This window comes from Equus przewalskii, chromosome 3 (assembly GCF_037783145.1).
Source record: "Equus przewalskii isolate Varuska chromosome 3, EquPr2, whole genome shotgun sequence".
NCBI lineage: Eukaryota > Metazoa > Chordata > Mammalia > Perissodactyla > Equidae > Equus > Equus przewalskii.
Genome location: NC_091833.1, coordinates 50,620,085 through 50,627,740, shown reverse-complemented (window position 1 = coordinate 50,627,740; position 7,656 = coordinate 50,620,085). Strand labels below are relative to the sequence as shown.

The following is a 7,656-nucleotide window of genomic DNA, read 5'->3' as shown; positions in this document are numbered from 1 at the left end:
AACATATAGATGTGGTGGTTAAAAAAACATGTCCATAAATCCTTGCTATACCTCCTTTCCAGAAGAGCTGAACTCCTCTCCCCTTGAGTGAGGGCCAGACTTAGTGACTCTCTTCTGACAAGTAGAATGAGGTAGAAGTGACTGTGTATGACTCAGAGGCTCAGTCATAAAAGGCACTGTGGCTCCCTCTCTCTCTCTCAGATCACTTCCTTTGAGGGACGCCAGCCACCATGTTGAGCAGTCCTATGAATAGGCCGTTCGATGAGGAACTAAGGCCTCAAGTCAATAGCCATATGAGGGCGCCATCTTAGAAGTGGACCCTCCAGCCCCAGTGAAGCTTTCAGGTGACTGCAGCCCTTGCCAACCTCTTGACTGCAACCTCACGAGAGACTCTGGGCCAGAAACATCCAACTAAGCAGCTCTCAAATTCCTGAGGTACAGAAACTGTGAAATAACCTTTTATTTTAAGCCACTAAATTTGGAGTAATTTGTTACTCCAATAGATAACTAACACAATAGGCTAAACTATTCTTCCATAAGAGATAGAGACATAGAAGGAAAGATCTGGAGATGAGGAGGAGTTAGGAGGAGAAAGAAGTAGAAAGAAGGTGTAATGAGGAGAATTCCAAAGGTGCTCACTTTTTTAGAGAAACAAGATGAGTTTAGGGCAACTGATCTAAGAAGGAGCAATTTGGGGACAGAGCGATGTTAAAAGGTATATTTAGGAAACTTTGCTGTGCTATGTGGTAAAATATGCTATGTGGTATAAAGTGCCACGTGGTATAATGTGCTATGTGGAACTTTACCCTGTGTTCCTGAAAAACTTTAAGAAAAGATCTATGCATTTTAAAAATAACAATCCAACACTGGCCACTGATTTAATGTGTCCCCAGGCGTGAACCTCTTTTTTTTTTTTTTTGGGAGGAAGATTAGCCCTGAGCTATCGTCTGCCACCAATCCTCCTCTTTTTTACTGAGGAAAACTGGCCTTGAGGTAACATCCATGCCCATCTTCCTCTACTTTATATATGGGACGCCTACCACAGCATGGTGCGCCAAGCGGTGCCACGTCTGCACCTGGGATCTGAACTGGCGAACCCCGGGCCACTGAGGCAGAATGTGTGCACTTAACTGCTGCGCCACCGGGCCGGCCCCCTCATGAACCTTTTATCTAAGTCGACTCTAGTAATTTTATCCTTCTTTACTAGACACTCAATTTCCCAGTTTTTCCTATAACTAGGGGTAGCCATAGGCAAAGCTCTGGCCACCATAAGAGGAAGTCTGCTGGGAAATTGTGGGAAATATCTTGTTTCCTGCCAAGGAGAGTAACACACTTAAGAATTTCCTAGCACTGCCCCTGACATTTCCTTGTGTCTTAAAAGTGTCTTGACCATATGATCCAGCTATTCTACTGCTGGGTGTTTATCCAAAGAATATGAAAACATGAATCCATAAAGTAACATGCACCCCTATGTTCATTGCAGCATTATTCACAATAGCCAAGACTTGGAAGCAACCTAGGTGCCCATCAAGGGACGAATGGATAAAGAAGATGTAGTGTATATATACCCGATGGAATACTACTCAGCCATAAGAAATGATGAAATCTGTCCACTTGTGACAACATGAATGGACCTTGAGGGCATTATGGTAAGTGAAATAAGTCAGAGGGAGAAAGTCAAATACCATATGATCTCTCATAAGTAGAAGATAAAAACAACAACTAACAAATACATAGCAACAGAGATTGGATTGGTGGTTACCAGAGGGGAAGGGGGGAGGGGGGAGGGCAAAAAAGGTGATTAGGCGTATGTGTGTGGTGATGGATTGTAATTAGTCTTTGGGTGTAATCTACATGGTGTAATCTATATGATGTATTCTACAGAAATCGAAATACAATTATGTACACCTGAAATTTATATACTATTATAAACCAACGTTACCACAATAAAAAAATTAATTAAAAAAAAAGTGTCTTGAAAGGTTGTGTGAGGCCATTATCTTGTGCCCAGGAGAAGACAAGCTGAAAGATGGAAGGGTGTGAAGCAGAGCGCGGCTGAACATAAGGACAGAAAGCGCCTAGAACCTTGCAGACACAACTGAGCGGCTGCATCAAACCTGGCTTGCCTCCTTCCAAGCTTCTCCTTAGGTAATAACTATTACCATTCTTTATTGCGTAAGCCACTGAAGCTACAATTAGAGTGGTTTCCTGTTATTTGTAGTAAAACTGTTCCTGACTGATACCTAAGATGAATATTTGCTTAAAGGTGACGCACTCAAGCAGGCGACAAAGTATGTGTGGACCTGAGACAGATGGCCTGATGCAGATTCTCCCTCCAGCCCAGCTAGGGGCCCTCCGACCAGGGAGTTACCTCCATGTCGGGGTTCTCCATCTGCAAGGTGGAGATAATTATGCTTTCATCATAGGACTGTCGTGGCCATTATTTGAAAACACATATTAGGTACTTAAAAGAACGCCTTGCCCGTATTATACAATACACATAAATTCTTGTTATTTTGAGAGTTTAAAAAGTAAAAACTTAGTACTCAAAGTCTTCAAAAACAATAGAATCCTCATAAAATGTGAAATTTATCAACTACAATTTAGGTCCCATGAATAATCTGCTAGTGTAACAGATTAGACAGGCGTGGAATGAATTTGTTTTTTAACTCTTCAGTGAAAAAAATTTCAAACAGATACAAAAGAAAAGAGATTTATATACTGAATCTCCATCTACCCATCACTCAGTGCCAGCAACTGTCAACACGTTCCAATCTTGTTTAATCTGTCGCTTTTCCTGTAAATACTGGGTAACTTTTTTGAAGTCATTGATGTAGCTTTAATTTCACACACACAAAATAAATGTGTATATATCTCCAGAACTAGCAGATTTTTAAAAAGTATTCCTATATTTATTCTGAATGTAAGACCTCAGACCGAGGTCTTAATAATTGCAGTTGAAAAAGCGTGGGTTAGGAGCCGTCTATACACTGGGTTACAATTCCAGTTCCACCACTTCCTCGCTAGGTGATCAGGAGCAAGTTTCTTACTCTCTCCAAGCCCCAGTTTCTTCACCTGCAAAGAGAAGGAGATCAGCAGTCAGGACCCATTCCCCAGGGCCATTGTGAGAAATAAATAGCAGAACAATGGTGAGTAATAGCTGTAATTTACCAAAGGCGCCGGCCTGGCCCCAAGCTCTTCTCCTGCAGTGTCTTTAGTCCCTGGCCTGCAGCCCATGCCGGTGCTCAGCAAACGTTCCCTTTCAGTCCTAGGAGCCAATTTTATAGTGGTAAAGGTGACGGGGTGGCAGCCCTGCTTAGGGGAGGCTGGTGAGAGAACATAGGGCCTTATGGGCCAGTGTCCTTCACAAAGCGAGGCAGGGGTGGCTGAAGACACCCTTCTTTAATTTACAAACGAGTCTGGGCGTTGGGAGCAGGGAGGGTGCGGGGTGGAGTGAAGAGGAAGGAATGAGGTTGAAGTGTGGAGCCCACAAGAAAAGTACCATGTCTTGCCCCTGTCTGCACTGCTCTCCTACTCGCGCTCCTGACTTCACACAGCTGCTTCTGTTCTGCACTTTCCCTTGGGCTCAGTGGGTTGGTCCCAACTCAGACCTAGTAAGGGGCGAGGCTGAGATTCAAACACACATCTGTCTCAGGATGCTGTTTTTCCACACAGCCATGTCATGCCCTTTTCAAATGATCTGAATGACAGTTATTTCTTACAAAACTACTATCTGGTCTGACATGTTAGACACAGCTTTGGGACTGGGGGATGTAGAGGGGTGGGGGCAGAAGAAGACAGGTGACCTGCGGTTGGTCTCAGAAACCCCATTTTATGGTCCCAGTTATCCAGGAAGATGGTTCCCAACAGCGCCTAGGCTTCTGAGGTTTGCATCACTGTTTGATGGGCCTGCAGATAAAGTTTGTTCTGCATCCAGGGTGAGCTCAGATGGGCTCATCAGCAGTGCTGACCCCTTCAGAGGGGGTGACGGCTGTCTGACCTTGGGAACCCAGTCACTTCCCAAGAAACACACAGATCAGCAATAAGCTGGGAACAGATTCTAAGAGTTAGGAGGGGATGATTCTAAAATCAATGTTTATTAGAGAGGAGGGCCTTCCCTTTTTTCTATTCCTCTCTCCAGGGGTCTTTGTCTCTAAACTGGGCTTTAAATGTAGAGTGGGAGATCTAATAATACTCATAAGAATCAAATGGAGAATGAGTTTAAAATGCATATTCCCTGGCCCTGCCGCCAACCTTCTCATTCAGATGGTCTGGGGGTGGGAATCAAGAATGAGCTTTTAAAAAATAAATGCCCAGGTGATTCTTTTTCAGGTGTTTTTGGACATTTCTCCAAGAGTGGCCAGAAGACCATTGCATCAGATGAGCACCTGGAGTCTTGTGAAAAACACAAATTCCATAGACATCCTGAATTTTAATCTGCAGGGGTGGCGTTGGAGGGGATGAGAAGAGAAGCCTAGGATTCTGCATTTTAAAGGGGCTTCTCAGGGGATGGTTGACTGGTAAATTTTAGGAATCAACTACCTAGGGAATAGCAAAATGTTCCCTTAGATGGGCCAAGGCCTGGGGGATCTATTTCTGCTGAAGCTCATTAAGCCACTTTGGGTTTATGTTCATGAGGAAACCACAACCCCAAGACCCAAGTGAGGAATAAGAACACACAGTTTTGAGAAGAGGAATTAAGTAATAACCAACAATGCTTCCACATCTAAGAATTTTTCTAACGTTTCTCCAGTAGGAACACCACAACACGTTTACCCTCTTTCTATCCTTACTTTGCCTGCAGCACAAGTTTTCTTACATATAGATGCTCAAAAAATGCCCATTACATTGACTTGAATGTATTCCCCTTTGAAGAGCCATACTTTCAACAAGTACTTTCATATATTTTTTACTGGTGGTGTTTGGACAAGCTTACGTGTATACATGGGCAAGGGGCAGAAGCGGTGGTGGTGAACAAAAGTGGGTTTCATAAACAAGGGAGATAAAACTTAGCGAGTTCCTGAGGAGACAGGTTGTAGCAGGAAACATAACTACAAGTTCTCATTTTGGTTTACTTCCTCTCTTGCCTTGGGATCTTAAGCAAGCTACTTTCATTTCTCTATTTCAACTGGGCCTCTTTTTTTTTTTTTTCTTTTTTTAAGGAATATGCTTTGTGGAATTATTTTAAGAAGTAACTAATACGAGATCGGAAAGCACCTTTTCCTCTTAGCCAAAATTGTGCACAAGAGAATCTCCACCATCTGGGCCAGTTCAATGAAAGAAGTGAATTTTCCTTTTTTTCTCTTTCCTTCCTCCTTTCTATAAAGTTCATTCACTTAGTAAATGTTTACTGAGAATTCATTATATGCTAGAAGCTGTGAAGACTTCTGGGACAGCAAACAAGACATAGTTACTCCCCGCTATGATTGGAAAAGCTAGAGCATTAAGGGTCTGAAAAGAGAAGTTGAAGGATCAGAGAAAAGTCACTAGCCCTCCTGTAGTGCTGGCACAGGTGGGCCAGATGGAGCTTGCAAAGTCTTCCGGGAAGCCAGGCACTTCAGCTGTCAGAGTGGAACCGTCCAGCCTGGAGACTCTGTTGGTCAGCAGGGCCTGCACTTGAGAGAAGAGCTGGGTGTAAAGCAGGGGAGAGCAAGGACATACGGAACCTGCCACCAGTATGGCGGAGAGTGGGGACAAGCTGGGATATGCCAGCCTCTCTGCGTGCTTCTCCCAGAGCATGCTGCTTTAAGTCCTAGTACCAAATAGGGAGAGAATCTACCTACCAAATCTCATGCCAGCTTCTTTTTTTTCCAACTCTAACATGAATCATGCAAGAAAGGGGATTCTGGGAACAGTAGTTCCAACTAGTCCAAATTAACACCATACATATGAGGAGCTGGCTAAAAAAGTGATGAAAGTTCGCCAGGAGGCCAACACACAATTGAAAGTGGAAAAATCAATGTTAAGATTGTGAGCAAAAGTGCTTGTTTAGGTCACAAGCTGTTTGTAAGTCCTCAAGACTTCTCTAAGTGGTCTCGTGTGTCAGCGCTAGAATTGTCCTACCCACGGCAACTGCTACATAATGTGAGGGTAGAAGTCAGCTGGTAAATGTAAGGCCAATACCCCAACACAGCAACCACAGGTGCAACAGTTTAGGAAGATCACTGGGTTTTTATATCTCCGGGTGACACAACAGTTATTAACAATCACTTTAAATTTTAATTTTTTGTCACATGCAGATTTATGAGGTATGGAATGCTCATCTGTTCAAACATTTGTTAATGCTTCTTGTATGCCACAGCAAAGAAAAGTGAAACATCCTACTGGCCTCTGCATGAACCAAACACACACCCTTCCACCAGCTTTTGCTTACCGTACATCAAATTCCCTGCCCGACCGTGCCAGATTCCCCACAAGGTTTACAAGAAATAAAACCTGGGGATAAGGGAGAGAGAAAGAGCCACATGACAAAGTCACAGGCTCTGAGGTTTCATAGACAATCCAGAAGAACTGGTCATAACTCCTTAAATTAAGGTGATTTGGTTAAAAATAGCAGAACTTCCAGGGAACTAGCTCCAATCTAAAGGGGGATTTATAATGAGGACAGTGGCTCATCTCACGAGACACAAGGGCAGGAATGCAGCCAGCCTTCATCAGGGACGGAAACCGAGAAATGAAGTCAGGAGCACCCCAGCCCATTTCATTTCTGCTTCTCTCTGTGCATTTGCTCCTTCTCCCGCCAGGCTGTTGTCTCTGTTCCTCAAAGCACAAGATGGAATACAGCTGCCTCTCTTGAGTTTGAAGTTATAGTTTGAAGCCATTGGAGACTGACTTTCTTTAAGTCCTAATGATGTGGATTAAGGCTGCCCCAGCTAGAGAAGCCCAAGGTGACCTGGCCTACATGCCAAACTATACGACCCAGTGGACTTTTTTTATGGTATGAATTAGGACCGCCCCAGGGAGAGAAGCCCAGGGCATCCTCACCTACATGCTGATCTATATGGCCAGATTCGTATCTAAAGTTATATGACCGCACAATAACCAGACCCCATCTGCACTGAAATCATTTAATGACTTTTTACATCATCTTTTCTTTTCTCCAGTAAAAATAAGTCACGTACCCGTGCCTTATAAAATTAGCCCTAACCCTCAACTCGGGGCAGCAGCAGGAGCTCTGACTGCCCATGGGTCCTGTCCCCATGCAGCAGCAGCAGGAGCTCTGACTGCCCATGGGACCTGTCCCCATGCAGCAGCAGCAGGAGCTCTAACCGCCCGTGAGTCCTGTCCCCACGCACCAGCTCTGCCTGCCCATGGGTCCTGTCCCCATGCCAGCAGGGGCAGCAGCAGCTGCTCTGCCTGCCCATGGGCCCTGTCCCCATGCTATTCCACACTATTCTCTAAATAAAAGAGCGCTACTGCCAGATCTTGAGAGTCTAAGAAATCTTTCTTTCGACTCCTCGGCTCACCGACCCCGCATCACTAATACCAAATAGGGTAAGAATCTGATTGGTTAAACTTGGATTCAAGGTCCTTTCCTTGAACCAATAAGCCTTGGTGGTGGGAGAAAGGGGGAACTTCAGTACAAACCTGCAGCCAGGGCCCCATCTCAGTGAGTGGGGGAGCACCCGGTCTCAACACACTGACTTGACTTATAGA

The 7,656-nt window shown here is 44.4% G+C and overlaps 1 long non-coding RNA gene across 1 annotated transcript; it reads left to right on the top strand.

Moving 5' to 3' along the window:
* The first annotated feature begins 201 nt into the window (after nt 1-201).
* On the top strand, nt 202-7,422 carry LOC139082533 (uncharacterized). Its single transcript, XR_011538628.1, has 5 exons — nt 202-435; nt 1,484-1,649; nt 2,012-2,148; nt 3,028-3,149; nt 4,333-7,422. It is a non-coding gene; the product is annotated as an uncharacterized lncRNA (long non-coding RNA).
* Nucleotides 7,423-7,656: the final 234 nt, after the last annotated feature.